The 15211-nt window shown below is 39.3% G+C and overlaps 1 protein-coding gene across 5 annotated transcripts in view; it reads right to left on the bottom strand.

Moving 5' to 3' along the window:
- The window catches only part of arhgap33 (Rho GTPase activating protein 33), a 123742-nt gene that overhangs the window by 56141 nt on the left and 52390 nt on the right, over positions 1-15211 (bottom strand). The gene's annotated exons all lie outside the window — the stretch shown is intronic.

Raw genomic sequence — 15211 nt, 5'->3', positions numbered from 1 at the left:
TATTTTCACCTGTATACTTTCACTGTATAAACTTAAAATGTAATTTTAACATCAAAACAAACTCCTCTAACGAGTATTATTCAGTTTTAATATCACAGAGTCATGCCTGAGCTATTTCTTATAACAAGAAAAACACTAGCAGCCAATTTTTTACATATGCTTGCTTGTATGCACTGTCTGGTATTCATTGGGACTCCTCAGTCTTCCTTAAAAACTTACTTTATGTGGGGAAGTAAAGGAAAGGTGTGCTAGATACTGTACAATCATGCAGTTGCCACAACTCTTGGTGAGTGTGTGATTGTGGTCCCATAGTACTTGCTGCATTCCAAGACCCACGAAAACTATAGCAGAGGTTACTGTTATGGCAACTTTCTCTTGTGCCAAAAAGTACGCAGAGGGTGCTGTTTACAAATTTAACAAGCATTTCACAGTGGGCTACACCTCAACAAGCTGACAAGAAGAGGGATTTATGCTAATATAAAGGTAGTACAAGACAACAAAGCAGTTATTTTTAATAATAATATATTGCTTATGTCACTTCCTAGCCTCTATTTATAAAATCACAATTACTTGAATTAAAAACACGGACGACTGTATGAAACAAACACACTTTATTTCCAAAAAACAGTCCAAATCAAATTTATGAGCCTGAATGAAGTGCAACACCTCATTTTGCACACACAGCTTGTGCTTCATCTGTTATTAGAACTTGCTAATTTTCACAAATATTGCCTTGTTTGAAATCTACTAACCCTAAATACATTTCTTTTTTTTTTTGGGTTCAAAAAATATTAGGTAATGTGCAGGATTGCCTCAAATGTTTATTAAACTAAAGGATACAGGCTATAAAATAATTATACCAAAAAACTAACCTGGAATTACACGTGGTAAATATGTAAACAGGAATTTGTTTTGCAGAATAAAGAAAGTCTTTTTAGAAGGTTGAACAAAACAAAATTTAAGACCTACTCTATAATCTGGAAAATCACAGAGGTTTAGTTCGAATACAATATGATTTAACAAATGTGTCTACATGCCTGGAACAGGACCAGTGGATTTACTGCATTCTTTCGATTCAGTTTCTCATTCTGTTGTCAATATGATGAAGTGAAATGAAAACAAAGTTGAAAAAGTGGATCAAAGCTAATAATATCTCTACATCCATATCTACGTCTATCTATCTCTATATGTATCTACCTACATCTATCTGTCCATCTCTACATCTATATAAACATATCTATTCCAAAAGAAATCCATTAGGATGGAAGGATATAAAGCAGGAATGTAGAACACAGAAGTTAAAATGTTCTGAACTTACCAGCAGAAGAAATCTACAAAAATCCCCCATCACTTCACACTGAAAATGACAGCTTTATTATTGATGATGTGTCAGTCAAAGCTTTGCACTTATTAGCGTTCCTTCATTTCTCCTCAAAGATCTTAAATCTTAATGTGTTTTGAATAATTACATCTCTTCAGCATCACAATTAACATCAAGACATCGTGGTAGACCGCTGCTGTACTCTAATGCACCAAAAGCATAAGGCCAGTATGACAACGTCTTTCTTCAATTAAATTTTCCTCAAACTATTACTAAACACAAGGTACTCATCACGAAGTGTGTTTTCTTAACGCAGATGAATAACACTGTATAACAGTCTCAACTGAGGTAGTAACACAACACCTCTTGTACACCTGATCACAGCACATTACCATTTAATATTTCATGATTCAACGGTTGAGTGTTTCAGGACATGAAACGAATTCACAGTAGTTTTAATATTTGCAGCTTACTATGTACACAGTGAGAATTTGGTAGTTACTGGACTGGCCTTTAGTCTCAATTACGATCGACTATTTACTGAATCTAAACAGGAAAAAAAAAAAGCAAGGTAACAGGCACTCAAAATGTTTGGTTTCTAATTTACTTGTGACAAAATGCATAATGGCCAACAACTGAAATAAAAGCTAAACACAGCTGAATCTGTTTACATTTAGAGAAGAATTAATCTGCTAGTTAATGGGAATACATTACATGTTCTCTAAAGAAAAAAGAATAACCAACTAAATTTAATACCTAAAGCTTTCCACCCATGTCAATGAAATATCTTCAAACTCCATCTTAGTAGATTCTTCACATCTAAGATGGAGTTTGATGGATACGCTCTGTCCCCGCCTTCGATTTTTTTAAAATGTTATTACCCTTTACTTACATCACACTTAAAAACAGTTATTTATTACATTTTAGAAAAGTAAATCATCCTTAATTTATCTGTTTAATTATGATTTTGCTTTCACTCATTTCTTTTAAGGTGATTATCTATACAGTATAAACTAAACATTTCATGAATTAGCAGATTCTGCGTCATATTATTTAAATGAGAGGCACTGACTAATTAAGCAAGCATAAATAGATAGGAACCACAGACCTTTACATTTAAATTATATTTAGTAGCTCACTAAAAGATCACAAAATAAATAATTGATTAAAAGCATTGTTCTGGGATTTCATCTTTTGTTTATTAGACTGTGAGATGGTTTCGCAAACCACATAACTTTCACATAGCAGATACAGAAAGAAGGCATCATTTCTCATTTTCATAATCAATACAAAAAATATCCAAAAATGTATTTTTCTTCCAAAGAAAAAAAAATTTCAAAAGCAAAATATGGTATTTTAAATGTAAAATGTATTAATTCTACTGAATGTACATGTCTACATAAAGATCCATTTCTGAAATTAAGAATAGGTCTCAATTTCTGGCACGGTTGCCATTTGTGTAGAATTTAAATTTGCAGTCTTTGTCAGAGTCTCTGCAGTGGGCTGGCACCCTGCCCGGGGTTTGTTTCCTGCCTTGCGCCCTGTGTTGGCTGGGACTGGCTCCAGCAGACTCCTGTGACCCTGTAGTTAGGATATAGCGGGTTGGATAATGGATGGATGGATGTCAGAGTCTATGCAGTCTTCTGTGTGTACTTTGGTTTCCTCCCACAGCATAAAAAGATATGGATGTTAGATTAAATATAAATTTTCTTGTTCTCACAGTTCACTCTGCCTTCTTGTTACGTCTGTGAAAGAAAAACCAGGAAAAACTCTGGCCTAGTATAAGGAACTCCAGATGCCTCAAAGAGTGTCTATGCTTTTCATCTGGACAGCCCCTCCAGGAAGGTCCTGATGATGCTGGATTAGAGGACATGCCTGATGAGGTCTACAAGAAGATCATCTAGGACCACCTCTACCAAACACATGACCCACTGAAAAGGAGCTACTGGAGGAGAGATTGGCACTTCTCATCTGCCTGCAATGAAGGCGGGATGCCACCCTATAATGTGGGTCACATTTTCTTATAATGGGTTTAAGAACATAAAGAGAAGGAAAGAACCCTATATTTAAAGAAATTTTTAAATAGTTATACAAAAGTCTTAAGACCCTCTATCAAAAATCTTGTACACCACTGACACGTCATGGGAATAAATAAACTCACCATTTTTACAATTTATTAAAATGCCATGGTTGTGCCATCATTTGTCTTCTTGGTAGTCGGAGTACTTCCTAGCAGTTGCACTATATGACAGAATGTACCCTGTGAAAGAATGGCATCCCACCCAGAGATGGTTCTTGCTTTGTGGAGTCAAGTGCTGCTTGGATTAGCTTCAACTCCATTGTGGAAAAACAGATTCAGAAGATGGATGGCTGTTCTGTTTAATCAATTGATTAAGAAATTATCTGACCAAGAAAATAAATCAATACCAGTGGTGAAGCCATAGCCCTAACCTGGGGAAAAATAGGACTTACTTTATAAGCTGTAGATCCACATACATAACATGGGGTAAAATATAAAAATTATTCAGCTACAAAGCAGGTTGCCTTTCATGCCAAACTGACTCATTGCATGCATAATTCTTCTGTGCCACACAACCGAAAGAGGCATTGAAACTTGAAATTAGAGAAGAAGTTTGCACTGCATATATTATCAAGAATCTTTTTAAATTTTAATTAAAAAAAAGAGGTTACATAACTTACACAACCAAAACACTACAAACACATTTTTCAATTCTCTATCTTAAAATGTTTCAGCTACAATGGTTATTCAAACAAAAGGAACTGGAAAAAAAGGCTTTGCTCACAGAAATGCATTGTTAAAATCTTAATATATGATCAGAAATTTGCAAAAAAAGATCACGATGCATGCCTCTAAGGTTTCAGAAACAACTAGTATAATGTACAACTGCTGTACACCATACCATTTATTACAATTGCTATCAAAATCCATTATAAAAATATTTACTTGGTCAATTCCAAATGTAATAATATGGTAATTGTCCATATCAATGATAAGAATATGGCCGTTGGCCAAACAATGTCCAAAATGAGATGCAACGTTCACATTTTGCATTATACAGGACAGAAAGAGATTCCTGCAAGAGACCCATAAAGCTGCTTATCATTTATATGGAGACAAAACCCACAAAGAAGCTATTTTCTAAAAGAAAATCTGACACAGGTAGGTCAGTAGTATAGTGGTTAAATATCAACCAGATGAACTAGAACCACTGGTTGTCAAACATCACTGGGTCTTTGGCTGCTACAAGATATCCCTAAACAGTAATAAAAAGGTGTGCCAACTTGCATCTAATTCTCATGTTGGGGTATATTTGGTCACTCTCTGCCATGATTTTTTTCACTTACAGTTGGTGGCAAATGATTTACAAGAGCCACAGCAAGTGACCGGCAACCAGCAGAGCAAGAAAAGGAACCGAGGTGAAAGATCATTGCAGTCCCCCTCTTATAGTATCACAAAATCAAGCAGGATTTACTTGTTTGCATCCAGTGTTAGCCTGAATTCTCTTTGCAAGGGTGTTACATACTACATATGATGTATCAGTAAGTTCAGGATTTGCATTTATATAGCACTTTGCTTAGTGTAATGTACCCATACACTAAATGATAGCATAACTTTCGAGTCAAAAAACATGACTGGCTCCCCAAACTTTTCTGGAGTGATCCCTGGATTCAGTCTCTGCAAGATCGTGTTGAAGATTGTTCATATCTGACTGGGTGGAATATATCAGCAACCCACCTTATGGACTTGTTGTTAGCGTCTCCTCTTTTGAGGAGTGCCAGTGGTTATTGCTAGTGTGGTGCCTCATATCACCAATGATTACTTTTTTTTTCCACTTAACTTTAATGAGAAGACTGACTTGATTTTTTCCATAATCGTTTGCCTAATTACATGGCCTATGAAGAGGTTGAATAGCACAGGGGAAAAAGAGACAACCCTGTCTTGAGTCGGTCTTGAGCTTGAGCCAGTCAGTTAGTTAGTTTGGCTACGGATCAAGTTCTCATGTACAAGGACTGTAGCAGTTGTATGCATACTACGCTCTCCTGCAGAGTCCGACACAGTTTTGCTCTGTCAGCAGGGTCTCATGTTGTTATAAGATGCGTTGCTCTCTGTCTGATGCGACCTCAAGTAGGGATGTAAATAAAAGAATAATGTAAACATTTAGCCAGTTTGAAGATGAAAACCATTTAGGAACAAAATACTTAGCACCTTAGCCCCAAGCTACCCCTCCTTAATAACCCCAATCACAATACGCTTAAAAGAGTAGGCAAGAATTGAATCTATAAATCAAATTTGCTGAACTGAATCAAAGCAACCTCCAACAGACCCAGACTACTTTGCTGCTCCTCTTGATTTCATGCACTCCAAATGATGCACATGATGAGAACCTATAAATACAACAAGTGATTCCACACATGCTTTCTATAGCACAGGCATGGAAGCAACAGCAAGTTTACAGCCGAGCTGCGACCAAAAACATGTACAGTGGTACTCTCTGGTCACGACCGCAATTCGTTCCAAAACTCTGGACGCAACCCGATTTGGTTGTTACCCGAACGTAATTTCCCAATAAGATTGTATGTGAATACAATTAATCCATTCCAGACCAGAGTAATAGTAAACTAAATATAAAAACATTGAATAACACTGAGAAAACCTTGAACAACAGAAAACTAACATGGTAAGAGTTCGCGCTAGACCCTTACGAACCGCTCGCTGTAAAACACTTTTTTAAAAAAAAAAAAAAAAGAGTTTTAAGCACAGGAAAATTAAATGCCACTTCTCTTGCAAAACTTTTCAAACCACCCTCTACTGGCTTTAAATTCTTCACCTTTGCCACTCGAAGGAGGATTTTTTTTTCAGCAAATTGCCATGAATCTTCCTGGCTTTCTCGCATATGATCAGCTCGCTTATGCTATCCCTTGCAAGCTCCTTCTCGTTTAACCACACTAGCAACAGTTTTTCCACATCTTCCAGCACTTGAGGCCTCTGCTTGGTTAACATTATAACTCCTTTTGCAACATCAACTGCTTTGTTAGGCCCTGTATACGCAAACAAAAGAAAATGGGAAACGGAGAATGGCAAATCATTGGCGTGTATGAACGCGTGTAGGGAAACTGCCGCCAGTGTTTTTGTTCACTACCAGAGCATGTGGTCGTGAACAGATGCAAAGTTTTGGCAAACTTTTTGATTGTAACCCAATTTGTACTTGTTCGGAAACATTCGTGACCAGAAGTTCTACTGTAGAGGGAAAGCACACTTGAGCGAGATGGCGATACCGAGGTGTGTAGTATTAGCACACTAAGAAGTGAACAAATTTTCTTGGATTCAAGACACCATATTGCGAGTACTGTAATCAGTATTTACATATAGAAATAGTTGAGGATTGAACCTTAGACAATTAAGAAAAACATATTAAATAAGCCTCTCTGTTTCAAGAGTTTTGTTTAGCATCTTGCATTTTGGTGAATGGTTCCCCAACTTCTGTGTGTTTTCATTCTCATACTAAATAAGGAAATCTCACATTTCAGGACTGTATTGTCTCTCTCATTATAGGCAGAAAAAGCAATTCAAGAAGACTTGGACAAGCTTCTGAACTGGGTGAACACTTGGAACAAAAATGCAATTGAAAGTAGAACAGTGCAAAGTACTACACGTGGGCTAATGTCAATTATAAATACAAGATGGGAGTCACTGAGCTACAGTTGAGTAACCGCTGAAAAGGATGTAGTGGTTATTTTAAACATGACATTTTTGCCATCTAAGCAATGTGCAGAAGCAGCTAAAAAGGCAAATAAAATGTAAGGTTATACCATAAAAACTTGAAGATAAATCAAGGGTTGTTACGCTTAGACAATATAATGCACTAGTGAGTGTGTGTTTGGAGTAGTGCATGTGTGTGATGTTCTGGACACTACAGTGCAAATTTAAATAAATAAATAAATACATAAATGCACAGCTTCAAGTGCTGCTGAGGAAAACAACCAGGTGCATCCCAAGACTTACGGACATATGAAAGACTAAGAATTAAACCTGTTTAAATCACGAGCACATTGACAGAATTCTTTCAACTTAATGGTGAATCACGTACTCAAGGACACCAGTGGAAATAAAGGGAAAGTGCATTTAGGACTGAAGCAGCAAGCACTTCTTTTGGAAATCTGGAACAAACTACCGAGACGTAGATTTAACAGAAACCATGACATTCTTTAAGACGCATCTAGATAGGAGATATTGGGACAGTCTGATGGACTGAATGGTCTCTTCTCATTGGTCACATTTCTTACGCATGTACAAGTTAGTTTTGGAATGATCAATATTTGTAAGTGAAGCCACTCTTAGATGGTTCACTTGCTTTTTGGCATTTGCTGTAATGCGAGAGGGGTGCATGTGTGTGTTAACCAAGAACCAGAGTTTCTCACTTTATTCCCCCCACATGGAGCTACAAAACAGACTGAAAACAGCAAAATCATCAGCATGTCACAAGCCGCTTTATACCTCACTTTCTATATGCCATGCTGCTGCTGTCAGCACTGAGACACCAAGAGAGATTGCACAGGTAGAAGGCAAGAACAGAATACAAGAGGGGTCTTAGAATAGCAAACAATTTTCCAACATTTATCCATCAAACAATTATAAGCATAAAACATGGCTTAACTTGCAAAGCATTCATGCTGCTGTACTTTGATATTAAGTTCATAATCACGTGAATGTGGACATATTCGTCACTTTGTACAAAACAAGTAGCAAATTTCTCGAATTTGAACATCTTTGCTTCCTTGATGTGATCCAACAGGGACTGCCGTCTCTCCAACAGCCTCTTCACATTCTCAGCAAGCCGGATTAGAAACTTTGCTTTCTTTCATTTGCAAGGACCATGCATTTCAAGTGAGATCTCATTTGTTGACAATTGCTTGAAGAGATCCCCTTTTGTGGTGTGTGTCGGTGGTTGTATTGTGGAGACAGGCAAGAAGTAGTTTAATTTTTTTTGTTTAATAAATATTTTATCTCTGTCCCTCTAAACACATTGGATTGAAGCGCCTTCAAGTTAAGATGTAGTCTATCCTACTTCTAAAATTGTTGAAGCATAGTACAGTAAAACCTGCTAATGTAACCACCCGTGTAAGGTGACCAACTGGTCAAGGTGACCACTTTTCCTTGGTCCCTTCAGAAACAAGGTGTTTTTATACGGCAAAATTTTTGTATAAAGTGACCACCTGCCTATTGTGACCATTGACCACCTCTCCTTGATCCCTGGGAAAAAAAATCGTCTTAGCTATGGTGACCAGATAAAAAAAAATAAATAAATTTGGGAAAACTTAAACGTTTGGTCCCTTTATTCACTGTAGGTGTAATAAATCATGTTAGACCTTCTGGAAGGGATAGGGCTATTCTAGTACTTTCCTGGGAACCTAGCTCCCCGCCCCACTTCTTACTTTCATTCACTCGTGGAATTCTTGTCAACACATGACTCAATGTTGCTTCTGTGGATTACTCATTTCTTTCGAATTTCTTTGAATCTCCATCTTTGCGCAACTGAATTTTGTAACCATCTCGTCAGTTCTAACCGTGATTTAAAATAAAACAGGTCTGTGCTTCACCTAAAAATGAAAATAAAGAGCTTGGTCTGCACCAGAAGTGCGACTTGTTGCATTTTTTGGAGTGCCACAGTGAAAGAAAAACTGTGGAGCAGTTTGCCGTCAGTAAAACTACTGTCAACAATATAAAGAAGCAGAGTATTTGGATCGTCTTATGAAAGAAAACGATGAAATGAGCCAAAAGAAGAGAGCGAGTCCCTAGGATACGATTAATGAACTAACTCTTAATTGGTTCAATGCAGTTTCTCGAACATTTTCACTGTATAAATGGAAAATTCCCATTTCTTCTTCAATATTAGTGCTTTTTTTGCTTGTTTGTTAGTAATAAATTATGTTTTCATGCGTCCCTTCGAATTTTTCCTTCCATATGTTCTTCTTTGGTTAAGGTGACCATTTTAGGTCAGTCCCTTGAGTGGTCACTATAAGCAGGTTTTACAGTATATGCGGAATTCCACAAGAGCATTTATCTTTATTTCAATTAAACACATTACTTAATCATGTTAATGATACAGTGGGTATAGAAAAGAACCCCCCCCCCTCAAAAATATTCCTTTTTTTTGCTTTATAGCCTTAAATGAAAACACACAAACCAATATTTTTTCCAGCTTCACTTACTTAATGCAATCTATAACATCCAAGTGAAAGACATCACAGCTACAGTTCAGAAGAATTTTAAAAAATAAAAAACAAGAAATACTGAGATTAATAAAGGATCACCCTCCTCTTAAACTCAATCAGGTGTCAGTGACCACCATTTCCATTTCAGACCATGGTTACTAGCTTCCTTCCACCTGTAATCCATATGATTAGTGAAGCTGTTCCTGGAGCATTCATCCCCTTCCTTGGTAGTGCAACTGACAGCAAACTGACTGTGGGTGGCAAGCCACTTTCAAAAGATCTCAGGGATAGAGTTGTGGACAGACATAAGGCAGATGGAGACAAAAAAATCTGAAAGGCTTTATCAATCCCAAGGAGCACAGTAAAGTCCACCATAAAGAAGTGGCAAGTGTTTGGTACTACTAGGACCCTCCCTGGATCCGGTCATCCTTCCATACTGGATGGAAGAGCAAGGAGAAAACTGGTAAGAGAGGCTACCATGAGGCCAATGGCCACTTTGAAGGAGTTACAGGATTTGATGGCAAAGAGTGGTCATTGTGTGCATGTGACAACAATTTCACAAGCACTCCACAATTGTGGCTTGTTCTGAAGGGTCACAAGGAAAAGCCACTTCTCAAGAAGTGAGATACATTAAGGCTTGTTTGAGCTTTGCCAGAATGCACCTTGAAGATTCTAATGCCAAGTGCAAAAATGTCTTATGGTCAGATGAGAACAAAATTGAACTACTTGGCCTCAATACCAAAATGGTACACCTGGCAGAAACCCAATGCAGCTCACAATCCACAACACACCATACCTACAGTAAAGCATGGAGGTGGCCGCATCCTGTTGTGGGGGTGTTTCTCTGCCACAGGGCCTGGGGCTCTCATTAGGGTAGAAGGAAAAATGGATGGGACAAAATACCATCAAATTCTTGAGGAAAACCTGCTACCCTCTGCCAGACAGTTGATTATGGGCAGAATGCTCACCTTTCAACACAACAACAACCCGAAGCACACAGCAAAATTGACCACACAGTGGCTGTAGGAGAAAAAAGTGAATGTCCTCGTGTGGCCAGTCAGAGTCCAGACCTAAATCACACTGAAAATCTGTGGAAAGATTTGAAGATAGCTGACCACCAACGCTCACAGTCCAACTTGACCGAACTTGAACAGTTCTGTGAAGAAGAGGGGGCAGATATTACTCAATCTAGATGTGCAAAGCTGATAGAGAAGAATCCCAACAGACTCAAGGGCGTCATTAAAGCAAAAGGTGGGTCAACAAAATGACTTTGGAGAATGACCCTTTATTAATCTCAGTAGGTCATGTTTTTGATTTATTTTTAATAATTTTTCTGAACTTTAGCTGTGATATCTTTCACTTGGATGTTAGAGGTTGCGTTGAGTAAGTGAAGCTGGGAAGACGTATTTGTGTGTGTGTTTTCATTTAAGGCTGTAAAGTAAAAAAAAGGAATATTTCTATACCCACTGCATACATTTTTAAACAGAAAAAACAGAATTTTAAATTGCCTCACTAAAGCCATTTTAATGAAAAGTAGTTTTAGTATGTTTCTTTAATAATTTTACAATGTACAGCATCCATGAATAACATTAATAGTTTACAAAAGCAGCATCGGGCATGGCCTGTGACATCAGGGGAAAATAAACAGTACTGGAGGTTAACTGGGTCACAGCGGGCCCGTCATATTTACTCGATTTGCCCGAACTCCAACATCCCCCTCTCCTTTTAATCCATTCTCAAGTTCACAGAAGACATTTTCCAGCAGTTAGGCTGGTTGCCACAGCAACACTTTACAGCGGACTCTGAATGATCTATTTCTCCTCCCATCCCCCAAACCAAGGATAATTTTCCCAGCAGGTGTCCAGGCCCTGACCCTTAATGTCCACACTCACTCACTCACTCCAACCAAAAAATCCAGTTGTTATTGTTCTTTTATTTAAAGGTATTCCTTAGTCCCCGGCTTTATTTAGAAAGTTAGAAGGTTGCAGACAGTGCTTCTCAGATCAGTAGCCATCTTTCTTATTATTTTAGTGGCCAGACAGCTATTACTTATACACTTCAGAAAAAGAATTGCAGGAATTTAGGTGTGCAAGTAAAAAAGGGAAGCGACATAGTCCTCTGCTTTGTAATCAAGTTCAATGAATAATGTTTTTTTTAGAAAATCCAGTTCAATGCACTTACATAACATAGCTAAAACTCCCATCTTTTCCTGCATGTACTAAACACTGGAAAGAAAATGCCTGACTATTTGTGAACAACATTTATTTTCAATACCTGCTTTTTTTGGTGACCCAGAACCTGTCTTGTGGCACATTTTGCAAGGCAGCAACCCACCTTGAAATAGAAGTCCAGTATGGTGTAATGACCATGGACATGTCCCCTCTTGTATTACCAATGTAGAGGGAGGAAGTCAGAACACCCACCTAAATAAACTGCTCCAAAAAATTAAAGGGACACTTTTGAAAACACATCAGAACTCAATGGGAAAAATAATCCTGCTGGATATCTCTACTGTTATGTACTGTGTAATGTGTTGGGAACAAAAGGATGCCACCTTGTTTGATGAAAATGAAAAGGATCAACCTACAGAGGGCTGAATTCAAAGAAACCCCGAAAATCAAAGTGAAAAAAATGATGTGGCAAGCAGGCGAGTCCATTTTGCTGAAATTTCATTGCAGCAACTCCAAATCATGCGCAGTAATTTGTATAGGTCCCCACATGCATGCCTGACAAGGGGGCTTTATGCTCCTAACGAGACGATGGATGGTGTCCTACGGAATCTCCTCCCAGATCTGGACCAGGGCATCACTGAGCTCCTGAACAGTCCGAGGTGCTACCAGGCGGCATTGGATGGGCCGCAACATAATGTCCCAGAGGTGTTCTATTGGATTGAGGTCAGGCGAGCAGAGCGTGGGGGCTAGTCAATGGTATCAATTTCTTCATCCTCCAGCCTGCATACTCTCGCCACATGAAGCCGGGCATTGTCGTGCACCAGGAGGAACCCAGGAGCCACTGCACCAGCAAAGGGTCTGAAAATGGGTCCAAGGATTTCATCCTGATTCCTAATGGCAGTCAAGGTGCCCACCGTTGTCTAGTCTGTAGAGGTCTGAGAGTTCCTCCATATACTCTCGCCACATGAAGCCAGGCATTGTCGTGCACCAGGAGGAACCCAGGAGCCACTGCATCAGCAAAGGGTCTGACAATGAGTCCAACAATTTCATCCCGATACCTAATGGCAGTCAAGGTGCCCACTGTTGTCTAGTCTGTAGAGGTCTGTGCGTCCCTCCATGGATATGCCTCCCCAGACCATCACCGACCCACCACCAATCATGTCTTGCTGAACGATGTTACAGGCAGCATAACGTTCTCCACGGCTTCTCCAGACCCTTTCACGTCTGTCACATGTGGTCAGGGTGAACCTGCTCTCATCTGTGAAAAGCACAGGGTGCCAGTGGTGAATCTGCCAATTCTGGTATTCTATGACAAATGCCAATCGAGCTCCATGGTGCCCACTAGAGGACATCAGACCCTCAGGCCACCCTCATGAAGTGTGTTTCTGATTATTTGGTCAGAGACATTCACACCAGTGGCCTGCCTGAAGGTCATTTTGTAGGACTCTGGCAGTGCTCATTCTGTTCCTCCTTGCCCAAAGGAGCAGATGCCGGTGGGTCCTGCTAATGGATTAAGGACCTTCTATGAGGGGCTCTGTCCAGCTCTCCTGGAGTAACTGCCTGTCTCCTGGAATCTCCGCTATGCCCATGAGACTGTGCTGGGAGACACAGCAAACCATCTGCCAATGGCACATATTGATGTGCCATCCTGGAGAAGTTGGACTACCTGTGCCAGCTCTGTGGGGTCCAGGTATGGCCTCATGCTACCAGTAGTGACACTGACCGTAGCCAAATGCAAAACGAGTGACAAAACAGATGAGGAAGGAAAAATGTCAGTGGCCTCCCTCCAGCTGTTACACCATTCATTCCTGTTTTGGGGGTCGTCTCATTGTTACCCCTCTAGTGCACCAAAGCAGCTGAAACTGATGAACAACCCCCTCTGCTACTGAACTGACCAGATCAATAGCCCAGAAGTTTCATTGACTTGATGCTATACTAAAAATATTACAAAATGTTCCTTTCATGTTTTTGAGCAGTTTATTATGTGAAGGTTCCATACAGACAGTGACTGGATCATGAATTAAACTAAGGTGTGAGGAGCTGGGAGTCATTCACTGCTGTTCTTCCACGCCACTCTTTTCTGTACTTTGCTGCTTTGTCAAACAAATTATGGAATAATGATGCTCCTAATAGGCAAATAAAATTTTGGTTCACAAATTTTGTAGAAGATAACCCAGAAAGCAATTTAAGGATGCTTGGGAAATAGTGAATGAAACTAACACACATACATACTGCATATAGTGCATTAGAAGAGTATAAAAAATAACTTGCTAAAATTGATCAGGTAATATCTAGAGCATGTTGTGAAAAAATGGACTCTCAATGACACAAATGAAGAACTAAGGGTAGCCTAGGGTAGTACTGGCATGAATAGATGTAAAACACAATTAGATACCACTTTGCGATGCTATTAGTCATCTCACATATACACTACTGGTCAAAAGTTTTAGAACGCCTCAGTCTTTTTGGAAATGCATGCAGTTACAGATCTTAATGATTCATGAAATCAGGGCATATAACAAATAAACAATGGCAAATAAAAAAAAAAAATTAAATAAGTCAAGGAATCAGTAAGTGTTGTGGGATATGGCCGGCCATTCATCCTGGCCAATACCCCCAGGTCGTTAGATGGAGCCCTCCTTGCAATGTGGAGATGCCCCGAATTCCAGCAGGGCATCATGGACTATGGAGTTTTAATACACAGCCCTGCTGGATAACGTCAGGGCCGCCAGGGGATGCTGCAGGGAGACACAGACGCGTTTATTTTCCATACAGCCCGGAAGTAAATCCTAGTCACATGGTTGGAAGAAATAAAGTGCTTCCGGGCTAATGAAGAAAAGGAGTTTTCGTTTGACCCGGAGGTGCTGGGTAATCACATGGACTGGGGGCTTAGAAGCACTTCCGGATCACGGACTATAAAAGGATTGTGGGAGATCCCAGACGGCGAGCTGAGCTGGGAGGAAGGGTGGCTAAGTGTCTGGGAGTGGAGGATTGTGCATTGATTATAGATTGTATTGTATTACTGTAGTGTTTGAGTATAGTGGAGTGGAGGGTGCTTGGTGCACATTATTATTATAAAATAAATAATAATTGGACTTTTATTTGGTGTCTGGTGTCTGGAACAAGGGTTCAAGAGGACGATGCTGCCTCTGTTACAGTGTACAGTTTTTTTTTTTCTAATTTTTGATTCATCAAAGTTGCCCCCTTTTGCTGATATAACAGCCAAGTTGTGATAACCCTTTTGATTCAGAGTGCCAGACACACTGTGCAAGTCACCAAATCTGCCTCCAGCAAAAGAACTCCTGGCAATCGCACTTCTTCATCCATATTTGACAGTTGGTATCAAACACTTAGGAACCATCCTTTCACCAGCTCATACAAAGACCATGCATGACGAACTAAACATTTAAAATTTTCACTCATCAGTCTGTAAGACTTTCTTCCAGTCTGCAGTAGTCCAAGGCCCTATTTTGTCCTTAAAGGA

The sequence above is a fragment of the Erpetoichthys calabaricus genome, chromosome 17 (genome assembly GCF_900747795.2).
Source record: "Erpetoichthys calabaricus chromosome 17, fErpCal1.3, whole genome shotgun sequence".
Classification (NCBI taxonomy): domain Eukaryota; kingdom Metazoa; phylum Chordata; class Cladistia; order Polypteriformes; family Polypteridae; genus Erpetoichthys; species Erpetoichthys calabaricus.
The sequence above is the reverse complement of the archived record's forward strand: the minus strand, read 5'-3'. Positions and strand labels throughout refer to the sequence as shown.